Source organism: Leptinotarsa decemlineata, unplaced genomic scaffold (assembly GCF_025532065.1).
Source record: "Leptinotarsa decemlineata unplaced genomic scaffold, Ldec_3_MD MMD2_P_RNA_scaffold_3, whole genome shotgun sequence".
Classification (NCBI taxonomy): Eukaryota; Metazoa; Arthropoda; class Insecta; order Coleoptera; family Chrysomelidae; genus Leptinotarsa; species Leptinotarsa decemlineata.
Window position 1 is genome coordinate 43,522 of NW_027412530.1, and position 26,379 is coordinate 69,900.

The 26,379-nt window shown below is 35.5% G+C and overlaps 2 long non-coding RNA genes across 2 annotated transcripts; both read left to right on the plus strand.

Annotated features, from left to right (window-relative positions):
- The first annotated feature begins 15,392 nt into the window (after nucleotides 1-15,392).
- On the plus strand, nucleotides 15,393-17,261 carry LOC141487504 (uncharacterized). The gene is made up of 2 exons (XR_012468413.1): nucleotides 15,393-16,424; nucleotides 16,527-17,261. It is a non-coding gene; the product is annotated as an uncharacterized lncRNA (long non-coding RNA).
- Nucleotides 17,262-24,424: 7,163 nt separating this feature from the next.
- LOC141487505 (uncharacterized) lies at nucleotides 24,425-25,717 on the plus strand. Its single transcript, XR_012468414.1, has 3 exons — nucleotides 24,425-24,834; nucleotides 24,940-25,104; nucleotides 25,322-25,717. It is a non-coding gene; the product is annotated as an uncharacterized lncRNA (long non-coding RNA).
- Nucleotides 25,718-26,379: the final 662 nt, after the last annotated feature.

Consider the following 26,379-nt stretch of genomic DNA (forward strand, 5'->3'; position numbering starts at 1 on the left):
CGAAAAGGGAACAAGAGATGGACTGAGTCAAGTTTGCTCCAAGCGAAGAGTCACAGCTAATAACAAATACATGGGTGATATCTTATGATAAAGCCAAAGCTGACTCATTCCTAATGTATTTCGATGTTAATAGTCAATATGGTTGAGCAATGTCTCAATATCTACCATACGGCTGGTTTGAGTAGATGCACACCAACATTGATATCACAACTGTACCTGATGATGCCTCGGAAGGTTATATACTAGAAGTTGATATGGAGTATCCAAACAACCTTCACGATATGCATAAGGATTTACCGTTTTGCCCCGATCATGTGGATCCTAAGACAAAAAAATCTCGAATCGAAAGTACATCGGATGTGAAACAATTTAAATTGATGGCTACTCTACAGTCGAAGAAATAGTATGTGAATCATTACAGAAATCTCAAGCAGGCCTTAGAAAATGGTCTCATTTTGAACAAGATTCATCGTGTTCAAAAGTTCAAGCAGTCCACATGGTTGAAGCCCTACAAAGGCTTGAACACACGTTTGCGAACTACTGCCTTGAATGATATTGAAAAGAACCTATTCAAACCAATGCCGTATTTGATATGTACTGCTATCTTCAAAACTCAATTTATTTCCCATATATATAAATATTTGTTTCAGGGAAAACTATGGAAAATCTGAGAAAGCACTCTGATGTTCGCCTTGTAACGAGTTGGGATGGGCGATATGGTGCCGAAGCCAGAATCCCCAATCCTCGGTTCAAGAGTTTGACTGTCTTCGATGAAAACTTGACTGCCATTGAATTGGGAAAATCCAAAATATTCTTCAACAAACCTATATATGTTGGAATGGTAGTACTGGATTTGGCAAAGTTGACCACATATAATTTCCATTATGAATACATGGCTCCTAGGTATAGAGAAATTTTTTGCGCAGTTTATACTGACACGGACAGTTTGATTTATGAAATTATAAATTATGATCCATATGAGATGATAAAAAAATGATTGTCATCAGTATTTCGATACTAGCGATTATCAATCAGATATCATTTATAATATTCCCCGAGAGAATAAGAAAGTGATTGGATTGATGAAGGATGAGAACAACAGAAAGCTTATGCTCGACTTTATTGGACTCAGTTCTAAATTATACTCAACTAAAACTGCAACGTCAGAAGATCAAATCACTGATCTGAAAAAAAGATTGAAGCAGGAGAATTATGAAAATGATGAAATGAAACAAATTGTGGCCAATTTCGGAGTATCCAAGAAAGCGAAGGGCGTTAAATATAATGTTGTCAAAAAAATCGCTTTCGAAGATTACGTGGCCTGTTTGGAAAATTATACCGAAAGAGCAATCACAAAAAAAAATTAATAAAATCCTATAAGCCTAGGGTGTATTCAACAGAACAAACGAAGATTGCTCTGAATCCTAACGATGATAAACGCTATCTTATTCCTGAAACCTACCATACTCTTCCATGGGAACATTACTCAATTCAAAATCTATGAATATTGATTAATAACAATATCAACTACAAATTATTCTCGTCTCACATGAACGGTTCTATGTACGAGTGAAAATCACATATCACATTGAAAGTTTTTGTTAACATATTATCTTGTTGCTGATATACAGGTGTATTTTTGTGAGTCAAAGCAGAACTACTGGAAAAATGAACCCTAATGTCATTTATTTCGAATTGAACTACACACCTATTTTCTTTCGAGAGAGGTTTATATAGGGCTATTGGCATAAAAATTCAGTTTTGACCAAATTGCAGTATATTTCATAGCAAAGCATTCATTAATTATGAATCTCGATATTATAGAAAATGCCAAGTCGAACAAACATGTTATTATCAGCATATACCCTTTTCAATATTAGTCCTTATTGAGATTAAAATCTTTCATAATTACCAATCAACCACATCTATCCTTCCACTATTCTAGACAAATATCTGCAATTTCATCAAAAGTCAAATATGGAGCTACATAATCGAAAATTGTATGATAGAGATTGCGATCATACTGTTGGAATGGAACAATCACATTACAATTGTAGCGAATCAATTGTTTTGCTAATCGTCTGTAGTTTTGATCTAAATACATAACATCGATATCTTTATGGCTACACATTGATAACATTTTCTCAAATTTGTACCAATATATTTCAAATACGCACTTGGTGTTATGAGAGTTTACTTGATTTTGAGATTTACTGGTGTGTAATTTTTCTGCGTATCAGTAGAATGGCTTCAGTTTTATAGGGAGACCAGATCAAGTTTATTTTTTTCGACCATTCTTAGCTGGAAATAAAGCCCAAACATAACGCATTTATGATTCAATACCGGACAGCCCTGTTTCGACCCGCCATAGCTCTCATCAGTGGTGTTACGCTGAATCACAAATTAATTGCTAGAATCAACTGTAATTGAAGAACAAGCTATAGTGAAGAAGCGGGTTTACATCTCTGCCCATGGCGGGGGTGGAGTTTGCAGACCGGTTTCGAGTCTATAATGAACGTAAAGTCGAGTGGCCAAACTGCCCGAAACCATAATTTGTATTGAACGTGGAGGACGACATACCAAAATGTAGGCTATAATTGTTTGACAACCTCATTTAGATCACTAAGTAATTTTTTGTACCCATTTGTATTTTCTATAATATTATTGTGGTTTAAAATTTATGATAATAATAATAATAGTTCTATCGAATTTATTCGCATAAAAGGATATGAAAATTCCTTCAAAATTGTTGAAAATTCAATTTCATTCAACTTTGATCATTATGGTTTGACTCACGATTATTTTATAGTGAGTGAGTATGAATGTTTAATACACACAAGGATTTTTGGGAAAGAAAGTTTTTGGCTTTCTACTACTCCATCTCGATACATGAAATTAGGGAATCTTCCAAAGAAAGGAAAGAAGTAATCCTTTCTTTGGAAGATTCCCTAATTTCATGTATCGAGATGGAGTAGTAGAAAGCCAAAAACTTTCTTTCCAAAAATTAATCACTCCTACAAATATAACCCATTCAATTCACACAAGAATTATAATAACTTTTGTGGGGGAAGTGAGATATGTGATAAAGATGAAATTTATTATGATTGTAATGTTACAAAGTTTTTATCAGGTTCAAATAATAAAAATCGATCATACGAAAAACAAAAATTATAGAGTTGAAATTGTAGGAAATTCAATTTTATACAACATTATCGATCACAATTTTTTTCGTGAAGTATTCAGCTCCAGTATTAGATGAAGTAGGTGTGATATGTGGAGGGAGGTTGGGTGTGGTTTAGATATAAAAGTGTGTCTAGTCGAAAGCTAGCATCATTCAAACTGTTTCTTCTAACCTTATATCTTCCAAATTAATTTTTGAGTGTTCTGTTGTGGTCATAATCTACGAATCGAAACTGTAAGTATATTATTAATCAGTTAACTAATTCAGTGAACCAATAATTTTTCTGAAGATTGGTTGGTTGGGTAACAAGATCAATTTTTCCTCTAAAAACAATTGTTTTCTTGCCAACGTTTCGAATTCTTTTCAGGGCTCTATAACAACGTAGTTTCATAAGTTTATATGATAAGTATCGTTTCAATTTTATAAGAAATAATAAGGTTAATTGAATAACTTACTAAAAGTAGTTTCTCCGTGTTGATATAACTATTTTAAAAAACATTAGACATATTAGATACATTTAAAAATGAAATAAAAAACATTGCAACAGAAGGGGTAAATTATCTAGGTGTTCTACTTATCGAATTGAAATATGCCTACTTTCCAGGAAATAATATCCAAGGTGAAGAATACATTGATATTATTTCCAAGGAAGACACTTGTATCCTGTACAAAAAAAAGCATACCTACTTCTGGTGTAGAATGTAATAGACCATACCAAACATTGGCCAATGTCGATGTCGAAATTCTGCATTGCATTACAATATCTATAATTTACGAAAGCAAATGAATGTACAATCAATGAAAAATTCAAAGATCTCAAAATTTTCAGAAATTCGCTAGATAATACGTTTTATGCCATGGAGAAATAGTACAGTGTTTCTATAAATTAAAATATCTACAGTGCGACTCTCTAATAACTAGAATCAATTTAAAAAAAACAAGTCACTTTTTTGGAAAATTTATCGATTAATATTTTGAGTTGCGCTATTTTCTACGACCAAAAATATATTTATCTAGTACAAACCTTAAGATAAGGCGTTATTGGTGATTATTTTAACCCAGAACTCAAGTTTTCCAATAAATACTATTCTTAAAGTAATTGGATAAATATTCGTTTTGAGGGTACCCGGCGATTTAAGTGTACTTCTGTATTTTGATGCGTAGATTACGAATCCGAAAGAAAAAAGCGGCGCTCTCCCTTATTCACAAAGTAACGGCCCTTCAAAGTTCAGATAAGGGCAACTTTTCAGCCTTCTTTTTCACCATATAAACTTATGATGTACTGTTTGGAACCTTTGGTGTAGTAATGAATATTACTGGAGTTTTTCCCAACACCAAATCGTTATTTTTACACCTCGACACGTGTTTCGATCACCAAGTTATCATCTTCAAGAGGAAGATAAAACTAGAAACTACTCAAAACTAAAGCTATTTATGCTATTCAGGTACATCATACAGGTACACTTGTTTGGGTGGTAATACTGATTACCTACCTGTATGATGTACGTGAATAGCATAAATAGCTTTAGTTTTGAGTAGTTTCTAGTTTTATCTTCCTCTTGAAGATGATCACTCGGTGATCGAAACACGTGTCGAGGTGTAAAAATAACGATTTGGTGTTGGGAAAAAACTCCAGTAATATTAATTAACCATATAAACTATTTAAAAACACAAGCGTTTATTCACTAGGCCACCTTTACACCTTATTCCTCCTTCCTTGACACTTTTCACTTCAACAATCAACATTTTTCCAATAAAAATGTTAAAAAATGTACGGAGCTGCTTTTTTGGTTACATATCTCTATATTTTACGTTTTTAAGGTTAATGACATAGTTGGTACGACTGATGCAAGTATTCAATTTCCAATTAAGTTTTTATAAGAAAAATATTGATTGTTGAATTGAAAAGTGTCAATTAAGGGAGAATAAGGTGTAAAGGTGACCTACTGAATAAACGCTTGTGCTTTTAAGTAGTTTATCTTATGAAAAAGGAAGATGAAAAGTTGCCCTTTTCTGAACTTTGAAGGGACGTAACTTTGTAAATGAATGAGAGCGCAGCTTTTTTCTTTCGGATTCGTAATCTAGGCATCGAAATACGTAAGTAAACTCAAAAAATTTTGCAAAATCGGAGGGTGCACTCAAAACGAATATTCAGTTTTTTATAGTCTCTCATGTGTTCTGAAATTCGTGTTTTATTATATCTTCCAGTTTGACCAACGTAGCATTTGTGACATCTTTCACAGTTCAATTTGTACACTACGTTAGATTGCAGGTCTTGGGGTGTTTTTATATTTGTTTTATTTAAGAAAAAATGCTTTCCAACTGTACTTTCATTTAAGAAGGCTACTTTAATTTGATTGCTTATTATGACTATCATTCCAAGTTTATCAGATGAATTTTCTATAAATGACATTTTGTGATATTTGGGTTTCACCTCAGTATTTTGGGAAGAGGAACTTCTTTCTGTCATTATTTTTCTAATGAGGGCTTTAGAAAAATTATTTGTAGTAGGTAATTCTCAATCAATTTGAGATTTTTGTTATGGAAATCAGAATTGGAAATGGTAATTGTTCTAGATTTCAAATTCCCTATAATATTGATTTTACTGTGGAAGTTATGTTTGGAAAATTATTTCAAAAATCTCTCGTAGGAGATTTGAGCCGGTTCTAACCCCCCCCCCCTCCTTTGAAGTATCTGATGCATGATGGTTCATATATGGATGGGTTGTGTGTGTGTGTGTGTGTGTGTTTTGCTCAAGAGTCTTTTTTATAAATATGGTTGAACATCTAGAACAGCTGGATGTTCAAAATCAAAATTGTGTGCATATTCTTTTTCATGTTCAATCAGGGCTGTGGAGTTTTTGCTTATATTCAGTTTCTCAGAGTCTGTCATGCGTTCTGAAACTTGTGTTTTATGATACCGTCCAGTTTGACCAACATAGCATTTGTGACACCTTCCACAGTTCAATTTGTACACTACATTAGATTGCATGTCTTGGGGTGTTTTTTTTTGCTTGTTAACTTTTTATGCATATATTTTGTAGTTCTGCCATGACCAAATCTGCACAAATGGTTGATATACAATTACCCATTACCAACTCGAAAAATTTGTTTGTAAATAGTTCCATTGTAACAAAAGTAATTGGAGTCTATACATTCATGTCCTTTTGCGTTGGTGTTCTATCGAAGGTATTGCAATTTTTTTTATTTTATTTTTTAAATGTATCTAATATGTCTAATGTTTTTTCAAAATAGTTATATCAACACGGAGAAACTACTTTTCGGTAAGTAATAGAAACGATACTTGTCGTATAAGTTTTTGTGGGAGGTATGTTTATGAAACTACATTATTACAAAGCCCTGAAGAAGAATTTAATTGAATTCGAAACGTTGGCAAGAAAACAATTGTTTCTTTGAGAAAAAATTGATCCTGTTATCCAACCAACCATTCTTCAGATATATTATTATTGTCTATTATTATATTCCATTCTAATTATTTTGTGAATTTCTAGCTTGGAGTATGCCTCTTTTCACTGATACCGGCAAATCTGAGAAGGGTAAGGTGAATATCCTGCAAGACGTGGTGTTGGTGCAGGGATCAGAGCTACCAGAGAATATCGTGGACTTCCTAACGGAATTCCATGTAGAACTCCCACTCAGCCCCCTTCCTGGAGAACCTGTGATGGTGACAACTCCAAGACCTGGATGTAGCAGAATGGAGGATGTTCGTTCAACCACCCCCTCTTCTGAAACGAGCAGCACCAGCAAAGACGCGGAGAAGGGTTCGAAGAGGGCCAACAAGAGAGAGGCAGCGAACGGTAGCGATAATGAGTTTGCTGCCCCCCAATCGAATAAGAAAAGAGTGTCCGCCGCTAAGTCGAAGCAGGTGAAGCCGAAGGTGCAACCAAAGCAGTCGGAGCTGCGGAAATATATGAAAATATGGGATGAGACGAATCCTTATCGGCAGCCGCCGATGACCTCGACCCTGTGGCGAGCCCCTCTACGTTGGATACCACCGTTTCAAAGTCCGAGACGGTCAATACGAAAAATCAGCCACCGACGGCATCGCAGATGCCATCCACTGCATTAAACATTGAGCCAACCACCACCACGACATCTTCAGAGACCACAACCGGGCCGCATAACCTACCAAAAGCTGGATCCATAGTACCTCAGCCACCAATGCCCACCACCATGACATCTTCAGAGACCACAACTGGGACGCATAACCTACCAAGAGCTGGATCCATGGTACCTCAGCCACATATGCCCACCAGCATGACATCTTTAGAGACCACAACCGGGCCGCATAACTTACCAAAAGCCGGATCCATAGTACCTCAGCCACCGATGCCCACCACCATGATATCTTTAGAGACCACAACCGGACCGCATAATCTACCAAGAGCCGGATCCATACTATCTCCGCCACCGATGCCTGTGCCAACTGTTCAGGGGACAACTTCCGTCCCACCCTCTGGTAGCAAGATGGACTTACCGACACCGCAGAGGAGCTGCAACTTAGTCAACGACGTGCTCGAACTCGGCAGAATATGCCGAGAGAGGAAGACGAAGCTACTAGTGATCCGGGACAGCGATGAGAGATTGGCAGAGATTGCCACACGCAAGCGACGATTTGTGGTTCGACAGGAACAACTAGTCGAACGGAAAAGTTGTTTGCTGGCTGAACTGTCAGAGGTGGAAACCAACATTGAAAGGGGAAGTTAGGACATCGTCGGAGTCAATGAGGAGTACCGTGTTGAGGGTGATTCAACGAAACAGTACCGGCTGGAAGTCGCCCACATTAGCAACTGTGTGAAGGATCTTCAGAAGCGGATCAAGAAAGGAGTTGACGACATGGTGACATAATCAACATTTATTTCCCTAAATTTCAATTCGAAGACGATGACGACAGATAAACATTCAAATTAGTTTGGTAGATATTGGAAGGTTAGAAGAAGCAGTTTGTAATCTTGGAATAAACAATGTGGAAAAAAATTCCTCGTCTTTCATTTCATTTCATACTACTTTGATCATTGTGATTTTTCTTGTGAAATTGAAAATAAATGAGATAATTCCATTATAAGATTTCACCCCCTACTTATTTCAGATTTAAATCGATACAAATATCGAACCTATGAAAAAAAAAATTGATGGGATCGAAATTGTAGGAAATTCAATTTTATACAACTTTGTTCATCACGAAGTTTCTCGTAAAGTCAAAAATAAACGTGATAATACAATGACGAAATTTCACCTCCACCCTTTCTCTGAAAATATCGATTTTATGAAAAAAAAAATTATAGGAATCAAAATTGTTGAGAATTTAATTTCATACAACTTTTGTCATAACTATTTTTCTCATAAAATTCAATATAGATAAGTTATATGATGGAAAATGTATATTTTTAGCCGTAATCCAATTTCATATGCTAATGAAAGACGACACTGTCAGAAGAAAAGCGAAATTCAAACTACAGCTGCGATTTTTTCGGAATTCATCTCGATGCGCTCTCATGTACTGAATGACGACGTTCACGATCACAACTCGTCTTTTATATGATACGATTGTGGTCGTGATACGTCACACTACTCTCAGTGTGACGTAGTTCAAGGGTGTGACGTAGGTGAAGGTCATTCAAGTTCGAATTCAAAACATTTCTTCAAAGTCACCTTGTCGACATCATGTGACGTATGTAGAGGTCATTTCAAAGTCAAAATAACCACATGAATCAATGAAGGTTGTGAAAATATGAGAAGTGAATGAAGGTCATTCAAGGTTAAATCCAAAACATTATCTCAAAGTCACATTGACCGTATCTCCTTCTGACATAGTTCAAGGGTGTGACGTAGATGAAGATCGTTCAAAGTCGAACTCAAAAGGCTTCTTCAAAGTCACCTTGTCGACATCATGTGACGTATGTAGAGGTCATTTCAAAGTCGAAATAATCACATGAATCAATGAATGTCGTGAAAATATGGGAAGTGAATGAAGGTCATTCAAGATTAAATCCAAAACATTATCTCAAAGTCACATTGACCGTATCACCTTCTGACATAGTTCAAGGGTGTGACGTAGATAAAGCTCGTTCAACGTCGAACTCAAAAGGCTTCTTCAAAGTCACCTTGTCGACATCATGTGACGTATGTAGAGGTCATTTCAAAGTCGAAATAATCACATGAATCAATGAATGTCGTGAAAATATGGGAAGTGAATGAAGGTCATTCAAGGTTAAATCCAAAACATTATCTCAAAGTCACATTGACTGTATCACCTTCTGACATAGTTCAAGGGTGTGACGTAGATAAAGCTCGTTCAACGTCGAACTCAAAAGACTTCTTCAAAGTCACCTTGTCGACATTATGTGACGTATGTAGAGGTCATTTCAAAGTCAAAATAATCACATGAATCAATGAATGTCGTGAAAATATGGGAAGTGAATGAAGGTCATTCAAGGTTAAATCCAAAACATTATCTCAAAGTCACATTGACTGTATCACCTTCTGACATAGTTCAAGGGTGTGAAGTAGATAAAGCTCGTTCAACGTCGAACTCAAAAGACTTCTTCAAAGTCACCTTGTCGACATCATGTGACGTATGTAGAGGTCATTTCAATGTTGATGTGACCGAGACAGACTAAAAATCTCAAGGTCAACCCCCAAGGTTATGCGACTTTGAACATTGTTCAAAATAGCTGTGAAAATATAAAGTGTGAATGAAAGTCATTCAAAGTCAAACCCAAAACACTACCTCAAAGTCGCCTTATCCTTATTACCTTATGACATACATTAAGGGTGTGACGTAGATCAAGGTCGAAGCCAACTCGATGCGTCGAACACAGGCGCTCCCCCACCACCACCACCACCAATTCCAACTCGATGTGTTGACAGAAGGCGATACAAGCAAACAGTGGTCGTTGAAACTTCACGGAGTGCAGACGTATACGCTCTCTGTCACGATGGGTACCGTCCAAACTGGTGAAGAAGGACCGCTCATCAGTCGATGGATCTTCGTCGTATGCAGACGTGTGGTTATTCTGTACAAACAGGTACAGAATACACATGAAGGACAATATCAAACCCTGACTTTACCATGTATGCAATCTAGTTCCCTAATCTCAAAGTTGAATTCCATATTCAAGGTCATGTTTCATGAACATAACTGAAGGATGTAAACCCTGTACCGTGCATTCCCACACACCAAGTAATTGTAATTACGTCACTATGTCACACACACACACACACACACACACAAAATTTCATATGAAAAAAAAATCTGAACGATCCCTGCACCAGACACTTCAAGGTCACATCCCCTTGATGTTATTCAACAATAAAAAAAAGCAATTAATACGTCATAGTGGTGGGGGGAGGCCCAGAACCGGAAAAAAATTCTGAACGATCCATACACCAGACGCTTCAAGGTCACATCGCCTTGACTTCACTAAACAACAACAAAAAAAGCAATTAATACGTCATAGTGGTGGGGGAGGCTTAGAACCGGCTCAAATCTCCTACTCAATGATCTACAGAGTCAGATTTAAAACCTTCCCATCTGCATTCGACAGTCCTTCCCAGTGAACACGATATGAAGGCAAATTTGCCCTATATTTCGTGAGATACTACGGATCGACCTTTCTTGCGTATTTGATAGCCGTTGCTGGCATTTTTGCAAGGTACTTCTAGTATCTCCCCAAAAGTTGTCCCAAAAGTTGGGCTTCTACATACAAGATAATCTCTCGTTCGGGAGAAACATTCAAAACAAATCTGATGACCGTTGAGTCAAGCAAACTGGGCATTCTAGTGCAGAGTCTATGACGTCTTTAAAACGTTCTCCAGGCGAATATGTGAAAAGTCTCAATAGTTATTACTGTATTGCGTGCATAAAAGAATTGTGTCAATATTCGGTCCACAACGCAGGTCGAAGCCAAAAATTCTCTCGAATGTGGCATGAAAACACGAATTTTATACACGAAATACAAACAACATTTTTTGTACAACCGTCGAAGTGAATTAACATCGTCTGAAATATATTGAATACATACATCTTGACGTAGACATACATCTTGTCCCGATAAGTTATCGCGTTATCGCTTTTGAACGACTGTTGTCTTGAAAATAGTTTTCAATGCTTTCAGTAATATCGAATATAGAAATGTTTCCTGTCTGAAAAAACTTAGCCCAAAATAACTTAGTAAAACTTCTCTTTTTCATTCATTCTATCCTTGATAACATCAATAATTACAATACAATTTCACAACATCCAATGGATATGGACATTCTAGTGCAGAGGCTAACTTTCTCCAGGCGAATATGTAAAAAGTCTTTATAGTCACTTCTGTATTGAGTGCGGAAAAATAGTGTCAATATTCGGCCCATACCGCAGGTCGAAGTAAAAAATACTCTCGAATGTGGCATGAAAACACGAATTTTATACACGAAATACAAACAACATTTTTTGTACGACTGTTATAGTGAATTTACATCGTCTGAAATATATTGAATACATACATCTTGACGTAGTTTTTGTCCAGTTAAGTTATCACGTTATCGCTTCAGAACGACTGTTGTCTTGAAAATAGTATTCAATGTTTTCAGTAAAATCGACTACAGAAGTTTTCCCTGTCTGAGAGAACTCAGCCCAAAATGACTAAGTAATATTTCTCTTTTTCATTCATCCTATATTTGATGATATCAATGCTTACAATACAATTCCACAACATCCAGTGGTCTTTCTGTGTTGTTACTGTAGGCTTGTAACTGTAACCTGTGTAGGTTTGTTGGCAAGCCGCGTGTTAGACTTTTTGACTTGTTTGATTGTAGTTGCTTCAATTTCAATTTATATTTGAGAAGATGGATGTTGATTTCAATGGTGGTAGTATAACCCGTATAGATATATCTGAGAAATATACATTTATGCACAATATTCCGTGAGATACTATGGATCGACCTTTTTGGCGGATTTGATAGCCGTTGCTAGCATTTTTGCAAGGTACTTCTAGTATCTCGAATATTTGTTTCAGAGTTGGACCCCTACATACAGCACAATCTATCGTTCGGGAGAAATATCCAAAACTGATCTGATAACCGTTTTGTCAAGCAAACTGGATATTCTAATGTAGAGGCTATGACGTCTTCCAAACGTTTCCCTGGCGAATATGTAGAAAATCTTAATATTTATTTCTGTATTGAGTGCAGAAAACGAGTGTTTTTATACACGAAATACAAACAACTATTTTTGTTCGACTGTTAAAGTGAATTTACATCGTCTGAAATGAAATGAATACATACATCTTGACGTAGTTTTTGTCCCGATGGGTTATCGCGTTATCGCTTTCAAACGACTGTTTAGAAATAGTATTCAATGTTTTTAGTAAAATCGAATACAGAAATTTTTTCTGTCTGAAAAAACTTAGCCCAAAATAACTAAGTGATACTTCTCTTTTTCATTCATTCTATCCTTGATGATATCAATACTCAAAATACAATTTCACAACATCCAGTGGTCTTTCTGTGTTGTTACAATAGACGGTTTGTTGGCAAGACGGGTGTTGGACTTTTCGACTTGTTTGATCGTAGTTGCTCCAATTTCAAGTTATATTCAGGAAGATGGATGTTGATTCCATTGGTGGTAGTAATACACGAAAAGTTATATCTGAGAACTATCTAAATTTGCACAATATTTCGTGAGATACTATGGATCGACCATTTTTTGCGAATTTGATATCCGTTGCTAGCATGTTTGCAAGGTACTTCTAATATCTCGAATATTTGTCCCAAAAGTTGGGTCTCTACGAACAGGACAATCTCTCGTTCGGGAGAAACATCCAAAACAAATCTGATGACCGTCGTGTCAAGCAAACTGGACATTCTGATGCAGAGGCTATGACGTCTTCCATACGTTCTCCAGGCGCATATGTGAAAAGTCTCAATATTTATATCTGTATTGAGTGCGGAAAATAAGTGTGTCAATATTTGGCCAATCCGCAGGTCGAAGCCAAAAATACTCTCGAATGTGGCATGAAAACAAGAATTTCATACACGAAATACAAACAACATTTTTTGTACAACTGTTGAAGTGAATTAACATCGTCTGAAATATATGGAATACATACATCTTGACGTTAGTTTTGTCCAGATAAGTTATCGCGTTATCGCTTTTAAACGACTTTCGTCTTGAAAATAGTATTGGTTGTTTTCAGTGAAATCGAATACACAATTTTTTTCTGCATGAAAAAACTTAGCCCAAAATAAATAAGTAATACTTTCCTTTTTCATTCATTTTATATTTGATGATATCAATACTTGAAATACAATTTCACAACATCCCGTGGTCTTTCTGTGTTGTTACAATAGACGGTTTATTGGCAAGCCGCGTGTTGGAATTTTGACTTGTTTGATCGTAGTTTTTCCAATTTTAAGTTATATTCAAGAAGATGGATGTTGATTCCATCGGTGTTAGTATTACCCGAATAGATATATCTGTGAAATATGCTAATTTGCACAATATTTCGTGAGATACTATGGATCGACCTTTTTGGCGGATTTGATAGCCGTTGCTAGCATTTTTGCAAGGTACTTCTAGTATCTTGAATATTTGTTCCAAAGTTGGACCTCTACATACAGCACAATCTCTCGTTCGGGAGAAACATCCAAATCAAATCTGATGACCGTTTTGTCAAGCAAACTGGACATTCCAATGCAGAGGCTATGACGTTTTCCAAACGTTCTCCAGGCGAATATGTAAAAAGTCTTTATAGTTATTTCTGTATTGAGTGCGGAAAAAGAGAGTCAATATTTGGCCCAGACCGCAGGTCGAAGCCAAAAATACACTCGAATGTTGCATGATAACACGAATTTTATAGACGAAATACAAACAACATTTTTTGAACAACTGTTAAAGTGAAATTACATCGTCTGAAATATATTGAATACATACATCTTGACGTAGTTTTTGTCCCAGTAAGTTATCACGTTATCGCTTCTGAACGACTGTTGTCTTGAAAATAGTATTCAATGTTTTCAGTAAAATCGATTACAGAAATTTTTCCTGTCTGAAAGAACTTATCCCAAAAAGGACTGAGTAATACTTCTCTTTTTCATTTATCCTATATTTGATGATATCAATACTTACAATACAATTCCACAACATCCAGTGGTGTTTCTGTGTTGTTACTATAGGCGGTTTTTTGGCAAGCCGCGTGTTAGACTTTTTGACTTGATTGATCGTAGTTGCTTCAATTTCAATTTATATTTGAGAAGATGGATGTTGATTTCAATGGTGGTTGTATAACCCGAATAAATATTCATGAGTTATATGCATTTCTGCACAATATTCCGTGAGATACTATGGATCGACTTTTTGACGGATTTGATAGCCGTTGCTAGCATTTTTGCAAGGTACTTCTAGTATCTCGAATATTTGTTCCAAAGTTGGACCTCTACATACAGGACAATCTCTCGTTCGGGAGAAACATCCAAAACAAATCTGATAACCGTCTTGTCAAGCAAACTGGACATTCTAATGTAGAGGCTATGCCGTCTTCAGAACGTTCTCCTGGCGAATATGTAAAAAGTCTTAATATTTATTTTTGTATTGAGTGCAGAAAAGGAGTGTGTCAATATGTGGCCCATACCGCAGGTCGAAGTCAAAAATACTCACGAATGTGGCATGAAAACACGATTTTTATACACGAAATACAAACAACATTTTTTGTACGACTGTTATAGTGAATTTACATCGCCTGAAATACATTGAATACATACATCTTGACGTAGTTTTTGTCCCGATGAGTTATCGCTTCATCGCTTTTGAACGACTGTTGTCTTAAAAATAGTATTCATTGGTGGTAGTACTACCCGAAAAGATATATCTGAGAACTATGTAAATCTGCACAATATTCCGTGAGATACTATGTATCGACCTTTTTGGCGGATTTGATAGCCGTTGCCAGAATTTTAGCAAGGTACTTCTAGTATCTCGAATATTTGTTCCAAAGTTGGACCTCTACATACAGAACAATCTCCCGTTCGGGAGAAACATCCAAAACAAATCTGATAACCGTTTTGTCGAGCAAACTGGACATTCTAATGTAGAGGCTATATCATCTTCCAAACGTTCTCCTGGCGAATATGAATATGTAAATAGTCTTTATAGTCATTTCTGTATTGAGTGCCAAAGAAGAGTGTCAATATTTGGCCCAGACCGCAGGTCGAAGCCAAAAATTCTCTCGAATGTGGCATGAAACCACGAATTTAATACACGAAATACAAGCAACATTTTTTGTACAACTGTTGAAGTAAATTTACATCATCTGAAATATATTGAAAATATACATCTTGACGTAGTTTTTGTCCTGATGAGTTACCGCGTTATCGCTTTCAAACGACTGTTGTTTCGAAAATTTTTTGCCAAAAAAATTATCCTATCAAATTTGTCTATTTCTAGTCATGTGTGTCGAAATAACCAATAAAACCATCATTACACTGATAACTACCCATGGATAGTTTTCACGGGTAGTTATCACTTATGTCATGATATTGCTAAGCAACCAACACAATAAAGTTGTTTGACATTTCAGTAATTCAATTTATTTCGAAAATGTCACTTCCTCGCTTTGGTGTTCAAAATGATGCGGCAATTGACAAAATCATTGAAGAAAATACACCAAAAAATACTGTCAATAGTAAAAAATACACTTGGAAAATATTTATGGAGTTTTGTGACGCCAGAAAATATGAATTGGATGGAAATCGTACTCTCGAAGAGCTTGCATTAATACTCAAGGATTGGGCGATTAATATGAGAAAAATGGATAGCACAGAGTTTAAGGAGGCTACTGTTAAAACCGTATGGAATATAACAAGCAAATTATTACAAGAAAAGTATTACAAGGAGTATGTGTTGCATTCAAACAAGCGCGGAATGCACGCGACGCAGCACGAAGAAATTTACAAACAGATCCCACTAAACGCAAAACAAGCTCAGTACCATTAACTTCAAATGAAATGAGTAAAATTATAAACTTTTGGGATGAAAATACCCCTATAGGACTCCTACGCAAATTTTATCACATAGCAGCGGTGGAATTGGCTTGGAGAGGTGGTGAAGGTGCTGCTTGCTTAGTTGATTATTTTCATATCGAAAAGGACAACAATGGATCTCCAACTAATAGGATAGAATATAATCCAATTTTCAGTAAAACCTGCCAAGGGGATTCAAAGAACTGCGCCTCTAGCAAATGGTTAGTTCAAAATAGTGATAACAATGCTTGTCCTGTCAGATTATTCATTAAATTATTATCAAAACGAGGCACAAATATCAAGACAAATAGACTATTTTTAAGGCCAAATCGTCACTGGAAGACAGGAAGCGATAACTGGTATGACAATATGCCTCTGGGTAGAAATATAATCAACGGATGGACGAAATCTTCTGCTGAAGCAATTGGCTTGGATACGAAACAGAGGAAAATAACCAATCACTCTAATAGAGCAACTGCAGTCAGTCAACTAGCTGAGAGTGGAGTTCAAGAACAGCAATTGTTGAAAATTACTGGGCACAATAATGGAAATTCCATAAAACCTTATTTGAATATTGATCAGGAACATCATAACCAAATAATCAATAGTATGCGTGGAAACACCTATGCAGTAACCGAGGCAAATACAGCAAGATCAACGGAATATCATTATAAGAATTGTTCTTTTAATAACTGTGTGTTCGATAAATAATTTTGTTCGAATTGCAAAAAATTTTCTCACCGAATATCCCTCGAACATTGATAAATAACTCATAATTTTATCACAACTTCCTCAAGCACGTTATTTTAGGTAACATCCCTCCGCCTTCGGCGTCGGGATGTTACCAAATAACGTGCTTTCGAAAACTGTGATAAAATTATTTCGTTAGTTATCAATGTCCTTGGGATATTATAGCTGAAAATAGTATTTAATGTTTTCAGTAAAATCGAATACAGAAATTTTTCCTGTCTGAAAAAAGTTAGCCCAAAATAACTAAGTAATACTTCTCTTTTTCATTTTCGATGATATCAATACTTGAAATACAATTTCACAACATCCAGTGGTCTTTCTGTGTTTTTACAATAGACGGTTTGTTAGCAAGTCGCGTGTTAGACTTTTCGACTTGTTTGATCGTAGTTGTTCCAATTTCAAGTTGTATTCAAGAAGATGGATGTTGATTTCATTGGTGGTAGTATAACCCGAAAAGATATATCTGAGAACTATGTAAATTTGCACAATATTTCGTGAGATACTATGGATCGACCTTTTTGACGGATTTGATAGCCGTTGCTAGCATTTTTGCAAGGTACTTCTAGTGTCTCGAATATTCGTCCCAAAAGTTGGGCCTCTACATACAGGACAATCTCTCGTTCGGGAGAAACATCCAAAACAAATCTGATGATCGTCGTGTCAAGCAAACTGGATATTCTCATGCAGAGGCCCTGACGTCTTCCATACGTTCTCCAGGCGCATATGTGAAAATTCTCAATAGTTATTTTTGTATTGAGTGCGGAAAAGGAGTGTGTCAATATTTGGCCCATATCACAGGTCGAAGCCAAAAATACTCTCGAATGTGGCATGAAAACACGAATTTTATACACGAAATAAAAACAACATTTTTTGTACAACTGTTAAAGTGAATTAACATCGTCTGAAATATATGAAATACAGACATTTTGACGTTATTTTTGTAAAGATAAGTTATCGCGATATCGCTTTCAAACGACTTTTCTCTTGAAAATAGTATTGAATGTTTTCAGTGAAATCGAATACAGAATTTTTCTCTGTATGAAAAAACTTAGCCCAAAATAAATAAGTAATACTTCTCTTCTCCATTCATTTCATATTTGATGATATCAATACTTGCAATACAATTTCACAACATCCAGTGGTCTTTCTGTGTTGTTACAATAGACGGTTTGTTGGCAAGCCGCGTGTTAGCCTTTTTGACTTGTTTGATCGTAGATGCTTCAATTTCAAGTTACATCTAAGAAGATGGGTGTTGATTTCAATGGTGGTAGTATAACCCGAATAGATATATCTGAGAAATATGGAAATTTGTACAATATTTCGTGAGATACTATGGATCGACCTTTTTGACGGATTTGATAGCCGTTGCTAGCATTTTTGCAAGGTACTTCTAGTGTCTCGAATATTTGTCCCAAAAGTTGGGCCTCTACATACAGGACAATCTCTTGTTCGGGAGAAACATCCAAAACAAATCTGATAACCGTTTTGTCAAGCAAACTAGACATTCTAATGTAGAGGCTATGACGTCTTCCAAACGTTCTTTAGGCGAATATGTAAAAAGTTTTCATAGTTATTTCTGTATTGGATGCGGAAAAAAAATGACAATATTTGGCCCATACCGCAGGTCGAAGTCAAAAATAATCCCGAATGTGGCATGAAAACACGAATTTTATACACGAAATACAAACAACATTTTCTGTACGACTGTTATAGTGAATTTACATCGTCTGAAATATATTGAATATATACATCTTGACGTAGTTTTTGACCCAATAAGTTATCACCTTATCGCTTCTGAACGACTGTTGTCTTGAAAATAGTATTCAATGTTTTCAGTAAAATCGATTACAGAAATTTTTCCTGTCTGAAAGAACTTAGCCCAAAATGACAAAGTAATACTTCTCTTTTTCATGTATCCTATTTTTGATGATATCAATACTCACAATACAATTCCACAAAATCCAGTGGTATTTCTGTGTTGTTACTATAGGCGGTTTTTTGGCAAGCCGCGTGTTAGACTTTTTGACTTGATTGATCGCAGTTGCTTCAATTTCAATTTATATTTGAGAAGATGGATGTTGATTTCAATGGTGGTAGTATAACCCGAATAAATATATATGAGTTATATGCATTTCTGCACAATAGTCCGTGAGATACTATGGATCGACCTTTTTGACGGATTTGATAGCCGTTGCTAGCATTTTTGCAAGGTACTTCTAGTATCTCGAATATTTGTTCCAAAGTTGGACCTCTACATACAGCACAATCTCCCGTTCGGAAGAAACATCCAAAACAAATCTGATAACCGTTTTGTCGAGCAAACTGGACATTCTAATGTAGAGGCTTTATCGTCTTCCAAACGTTCTCCTGGCGAATATGAATATGTAAAAAGTCTTTATATTTCTGTATTGAGTGCCAAGAAAGAGTGTCAATATTTGGCCCAGACCGCAGGTCGAAGCCAAAAATTCTCTCGAATGTGGCATGAAACCACGAATTTAATACACGAAATACAAGCAACATTTTTTGTACAACTGTTGAAGTAAATTTACATCGTCTGAAATATATTGAAAACATACATCTTGACGTAGTTTTTGTCTCGATGAGTTACCGCGTTATCGCTTTCAAACGACTGTTGTTTCGAAAATATTATTTGATGTTTTCAGTAAAATCGAATACAGAAATTTTTCCTGTCTGAAAAAAGTTAGCCCAAAATAACTAAGTAATACCTCTCTTTTTCATTTTCGATGATATCAATACTTGAAATACAATTTCACAACATCCAGTGGTCTTTCTGTGTTTTTACTATAGACGGTTTGTTGGCAAGTCGCGTGTCAGACTTTTCGACTTGTTTGATCGTAGTTGCTCCAATTTCAAGATGGATGTTGATTTCATTGGTGGTAGTATTACCCGAAAAGATATATCTGAGAACTATGTAAATTTGCACAATATTTCATGAGATACTATGGATCGACCTTTTTGACGGATTTGATAGCCGTTGCTAGCATTTTTGCAAGGTACATCTAGTGTCTCGAATATTAGTCCCAAAAGTTGGGCCTCTACATACAGGACAATCTCTCGTTCGGGAGAAACATCCAAAACAAATCTGATAACCGTTTTGTCAAGCAAACTAGACATTCTAATGTAGAGGCTATGACGTCTTCCAAACGTTCTCCAGGCGAATATGTAAAAAGTCTTTATAGTTATTTCTGTATTGAGTGCGGAAAAAGAGTGTCAATATTTGGCCCATACCGCAGGTCGAAGTCAAAAATACTCCCGAATGTGCCATGAAAACACGAATTTTATACACGAAATACAAACAACATTTTTTGTACGACTGTTATAGTGAATTCACATCGTCTGAAATATATTGAATACATACATCTTGACGTAGTTTTTGTCCCAATAAGTTATCACGTTATCGCTTCTGAACGACTGTTGTTTTGAAAATAGTATTCAATGTTTTCAGTAAAATCGATTACAGAAATTTTTCCTGTCTGAAAGAACTTAGCCCAAAATGACTAAGTTATACTTCTCTTTTTCATTCATCCTATATTTGATGATATCAATGCTAACAATACAATTCCACAACATCCAGTGGTCTTTTTGTGTTGTTACTGTAGGCGGTTTGTTGGCAAGCCGCGTGTTAGACTTTTTGACTTGTTTGATCGTAGTTGCTTCACTTTCAATTTATATTTGAGAAGATGGATGTTGATTTCAATGGTGGTAGTATAACCCGAATAGATATATCTGAGAAATATGCATTTCTGCACAATATTCCGTGAGATACTATGTATCGACCTTTTTGGCGGATTTGATAGCCGTTGCTAGCATCTTCGCAAGGTACTTCTAGTATCTCGAATATTTGTCCCAAAAGTTGGGCCTCTACATACAGGACAATCTCTCGTTCGGGAGAAACATCCAAAACAAATCTGATAACCGTTTTGTCAAGCAAACTAGACATTCTAATGTAGAGGCTATGACGTCTTCCAAACGTTCTCCAGGCGAATATGTGAAAAGTCTTTATGGTTATTTCTGTATTGAGTGCCAAGAAAGAGTGTCTATATTTGGCCCAGACCGCAGGTCAGAGCCAAAAATTCTCTCGAATGTGGCATGAAAACACGAATTATATAGACGAAATACAAACAACATTTTTTGTACAACTGTTGAAGTGAATTTACATCGTCTGAAATATATTGAATACATACATCTTGACGTAGTTTTTGTCCCGATGAGTTATCGCGTTATCGCTTTCAAACGACTGTTGTTTCGAAAATAGTATTCAATGTTTTCAGTAAAATCGAATACAGAAATTTTTCCTGTCTGAAAAAACTTAGCCCAAAATAACTGAGTGATACTTCTCCCTTTCATTTCCGATATCAATACTTGAAATACAATTTCACATCTAGTGGTCTTTCTATGTTTTTACTATAGACGGTCTGTTGGCAAGTCGCGTGTTAGACTTTTCGACTTGTTTGATCGTAGTTGCTCCAATTTCAAGTTGTATTCAAGAAGATGGATGTTGATTTCAATGGTGGTAGTATAACCCGAATAGATATATCTGAGAACTATGTAAATTTGCACAATATTCCGTGAGATACTATGGATCGACCTTTTTGACGGATTTGATAGCCGTTGCTTGCATTTTTGCAAGGTACTTTTAGTGTCTAGAATATTTGTCCCAAAAGTTGGGCCTCTACATACAGGACAATCTCTTGTTCGGGAGAAACATCCAAAAGAAATCTGATAACCGTTTTGTCAAGCAAACTAGACAGTCTAATGTAGAGGCTATGACGTCTTCCAAACGTTCCATAGGCGAATATGTAAAAAGTCCTCATAGTTATTTCTGTATTGAATGCGGAAAAAAAATGTCAATATTTGGCCCATACCGCAGGTCGAAGTCAAAAATACTCCCGAATATGCTATCAATATGATATCAATGCTTACAATACAATTCCACAACATCCAGTGGTCTTTCTGTGTTGTTACTGTAGGCGGTTTGTTGGCAAGCCGCGTGTTAGACTTGTTGACTTGTTTGATCGTAGTTGCTTCAATTTCAATTTATATTTGAGAAGATGGATGTTGATTTCAATGGTGGTAGTATAACCCGAATAGATATATCTGAGAAATATGCATTTCTGCACAATATTCCGTGAGATACTAAGTATCGACCTAGCCGTTGCTAGCATTTTCGCAAGGTACTTCTAGTATCTCGAATATTTGTCCCAAAAGTTGGGCCTCTACATACAGGACAATCTCTCGTTCGGGAGAAACATCCAAAACAAATCTGATGATCGTCGTGTCAAGCAAACTGGATATTCTCATGCAGAGGCCCTGACGTCTTCCATACGTTCTCCAGGCGCATATGTGAAAATTCTCAATAGTAATTTTTGTATTGAGTGCGGAAAAGGAGTGTGTCAATATTTGGCCCATGTCACAGGTCGAAGCCAAAAATACTCTCGAATGTGGCATGAAAACACGAATTTTATACACGAAATAAAAACAACATTTTTTGTACAACTATTAAAGTGAATTAACATCGTCTGAAATATATGGAATACAGACATTTTGACGTTATTTTTGTAAAGATAAGTTATCGCGTTATCGCTTTCAAACGACTTATCTCTTGAAAATAGTATTGAATGTTTTCAGTGAAATCGAATACAAAATTTTTTTCTGCATGAAAAAACTTAGTCCAAAAAAAATAAGTAATACTTCCCTTCTCCATTCATTTTATATTTGATGATATCAATACTTACAATACAATTTCACAACATCCAGTGGTCTTTCTGTGTTGTTACAATAGACGGTTTGTTGGCAAGCCGCGTGTTAGCCTTTTTGACTTGTTTGATCGTAGATGCTTCAATTTCAAGTTATATCTAAGAAGATGGATGTTGATTTCAATGGTGGTAGTATAACCCGAATAGATATATCTGAGAAATATGCAAATTTGCACAATATTTCGTGAGATACTATGTATCGACCATTTTGGCGGATTTAATAGCCGTACAAGCATTTCTGCAAGGTACTTCTATTATCTCGAATATTTGTTTCAAATTTGGACCTTTACATACAGCACGATCTCTCGTTCGAGAGAATCATCCAAAACAAATCTGATGAGCATTTTGTCAAGCAAACTGGACATTCTAATGTAGAGGCTATGACGTCTCCCAAACGTTCTCCAGGCGAATATGTAAAAAAGTTTTTATAGTCATTTCTGTATTGAGTGCCAAGAAAGAGTGTCAATATTTGGCCCAGACCGCAGGTCGAAGCCAAAAATTCTCTCGAATTTGGCATGAAACCACGAATTCATTACACGAAATACAAGCAACATTTTTTGTACAACTGGTAAAGTAAATTTACATCGTCTGATATATATTGAAAACATACATCTTGACGTAGCTTTTGTCCCGATGAGTTATCGCGTTATCGCTTTCAAACGACTGTTGTCTTGAAAATACTAATTTACACATTCAAGACAAAGTGTTCCAGCCTCAAAATGTAGAATATGTCGTCAACGATGCTGAAAAACAAATTTTGTACTTTCGACTACAATAATTTTTGTTCAATATGTAAACGTACCAAATGTGGGTGAAATTCCAAGGAAATATGCGTGAAGGCTTATGTAAACAATGAAAATTGATTTGTCCAACATCAGTCGATGAGGGCCAGTTAGCAGTATTTGCGCAGGCGCAATTCCAAAGAGTACACCATTCAATTGTGAATTGAAATTTATATTTCAAGATCGTCATTTGAAAACAAAATACTGTTGAATTTGTTCCAGAACACGCAACGAGGCAAGAGAAAAAGAAGTCATGCATGAAATTTGACGTTCATAAAGTTATCATAGAATCTACGATGTCAGGATGTATTTTGATTAGAGTTGTACAACCAACTCATTTCAAGTTGGTAAGAATATATAATATAGGTATGCAGAATTATAGCTATCACTTATTGATAAAGCCAGACACGTGGCTTCATAACAATTCAGTACGACGAAACAAAAGCTCTTTGTTTGATTGCATAATATGTCATCACCTATATTCCTTTTCTTACCCAAGGTGACATTGATTACTGTCAATGCTGAATCAGCAACCAGAGATATGCAGTTCTCAAAGCGACGGAACAAAGGCTCTCTGTTTGATTTCATAATTTATCATCACTTATTTTCCTATAAATACCTCCTGCGAGGCGAAATGATGAGTTATTTGTATCAGTTGAAGGTGATACTAGTGACAAGTGCAACGATTTCCATCTGAACGTGTTTTCCATGCTCACTTAAGAATTTTCATTGCAAAATTTTTTATACGTTCTTTACTTTTTCTCAAATGAATTTATTCAAATTTAATTTAATTCAAATTTACTGTAGTGTTTTTTTATATATACTTTTTGAGGGTTATTGTTTTTTTTTTCAATTATTTTGTAATACAAAACAGTTTAGAGGTAATTACGTATTCCTCAAGCCAACCCCGGACTACTATTTTCATCCTACATATATCAGAAGATAGGAAGTGACAATTGCTGATATTTCTCAATCATTAATAATGAATAAAAGATAAGAACCGATAATTGTTGACATCCATTTTTATCGAATACTATCTCTTACAATATTTATTGTATCGTACAATTTGTTTTGATGTTCCATTAGATGATAGCCTCATAACCGTGAAATGAGATTATAAATTTCACTCGAGAATCATCCAAGCTGAATAAGAGTTTTTCCCGTATTTTATCTATTTACCTTTGACAATGCCATAGATTGTCTATATACACATTTATAATATTATAAGCAGAAGCTCATTTTGTGACCAGCTTTCGAGTTGAATAAAACGTATAGTAACAAAGGAATAACTTTTATTTATGTTGTCGTAATAAACTAATAAGGTATATTTGACATTAAAAATAAAATAAATACAACAATAAAATAGTTGAGAGAGTGTTCGTATAATTTGAAACATTAATTGTTATTTAAATTTTGGTTTCTCGCAGGTGGATTTTCAAAAATTCAAGTTCGGTCGTGAAGAGGAAACTAATTAACAACAACAACTTTCTACCACATCGAGTGACGGAGAAGTATCACACCCCATTAGGAAAAATTTATCATAAGAAAAATACGCTGTCGTGTTGTTTTATTTGAATTTGTACGAAATTAAGGTTAGTACTGCTTTCCCATTTTTTCTCTGTTCGAAATATGTCTAGAGTTTGTGATTGAATACAATACTTTTTGTTCGACTCAAAAAGTTTCTCATTCATAGATATGATCTGCATGAAGTAGTGTTTTCAATACTTTTTATGTGTTTAGTACTTACAGAATGACTTGTGTTTAGTACTTGTATTGAATGACAATTGATTTTTTCAATTATAATTGTAGCTCGCCCATTTATCACAATCGCTCCACGAAAGACATTACCCCCACTCTTAGCAACCTTTCCAGAACGAACTTTAATCTCAACAGCTTCAAGAACCATCTCAACAGTGTCCACAGAACGAGATTCAATTTTCTGCAGCTTCCAAAATCGACCCATCATACTAAGAACTTCATTTGTGAACAAAATATCGATGAGTCATGTCAATAAATGAAATCCAAATGGTTGATTTTCCAAAAATCAAGTCGGTAATTGATAAATACATCTTACACATCAAAGATAATTATTCGGATCATATTGCCAAACAAGCTATACAATAAATTAATAAACATATAAGGAAATGCGTTTTAACTATGAAAAAAATTCAATTTCCGGTTGGGGAAAAACAATGATTACACGAATTGGGAAAGTTATTATCAAAATGATGAATGATAAACGATATGTTTGAAACGACAAAGCACCAGGGTAAAGTGACAAAATGTTAACAATGTTTTCAATAGTAGAGTAACAACGGGGGTAATCATCAATTTGACTCATAAAGAACCTAAAAAGTTTCTAGACGATGCTTTTCCATTATTCAAACGTGAGATTCACAAAATTTCAAAACAAATGTCATGCCTCAAAGTTAATTCTACATTTTCAGGAGATTTCAATAAGAAATCGAATGATGGTGATATTGTTGATCGCAAATATTTCAGTACGGCAAATAAAGTTATCGATTCAAGTATGGACTTGGCTGCTTGGTACAATGAAAACGTTGTGGATGTTATATTGAATAAATTAAGCGAATTTGAAGAACAACTGTCGGGGTGGGACATTCAACCATTTGTAGTTGCCATTCAGACAAAAATATTTGAAGAGTCTTTCTTTCAACGTTCTAATGGTACGTTCAGTCATAGAAGCCTTAGTGATGCTGTACGTATTGTTGTGATTTATTCCATGTTTTTTCATCAAAGTTTGAAACGTATTGTTGTGAAATTCTTTGCCTTTATCGGTTTGTGAATTTTTTGGACAACGTTTCGTATGTGTCAAGATATTTGCAAACGTTTTGGTAGTTTCCTCT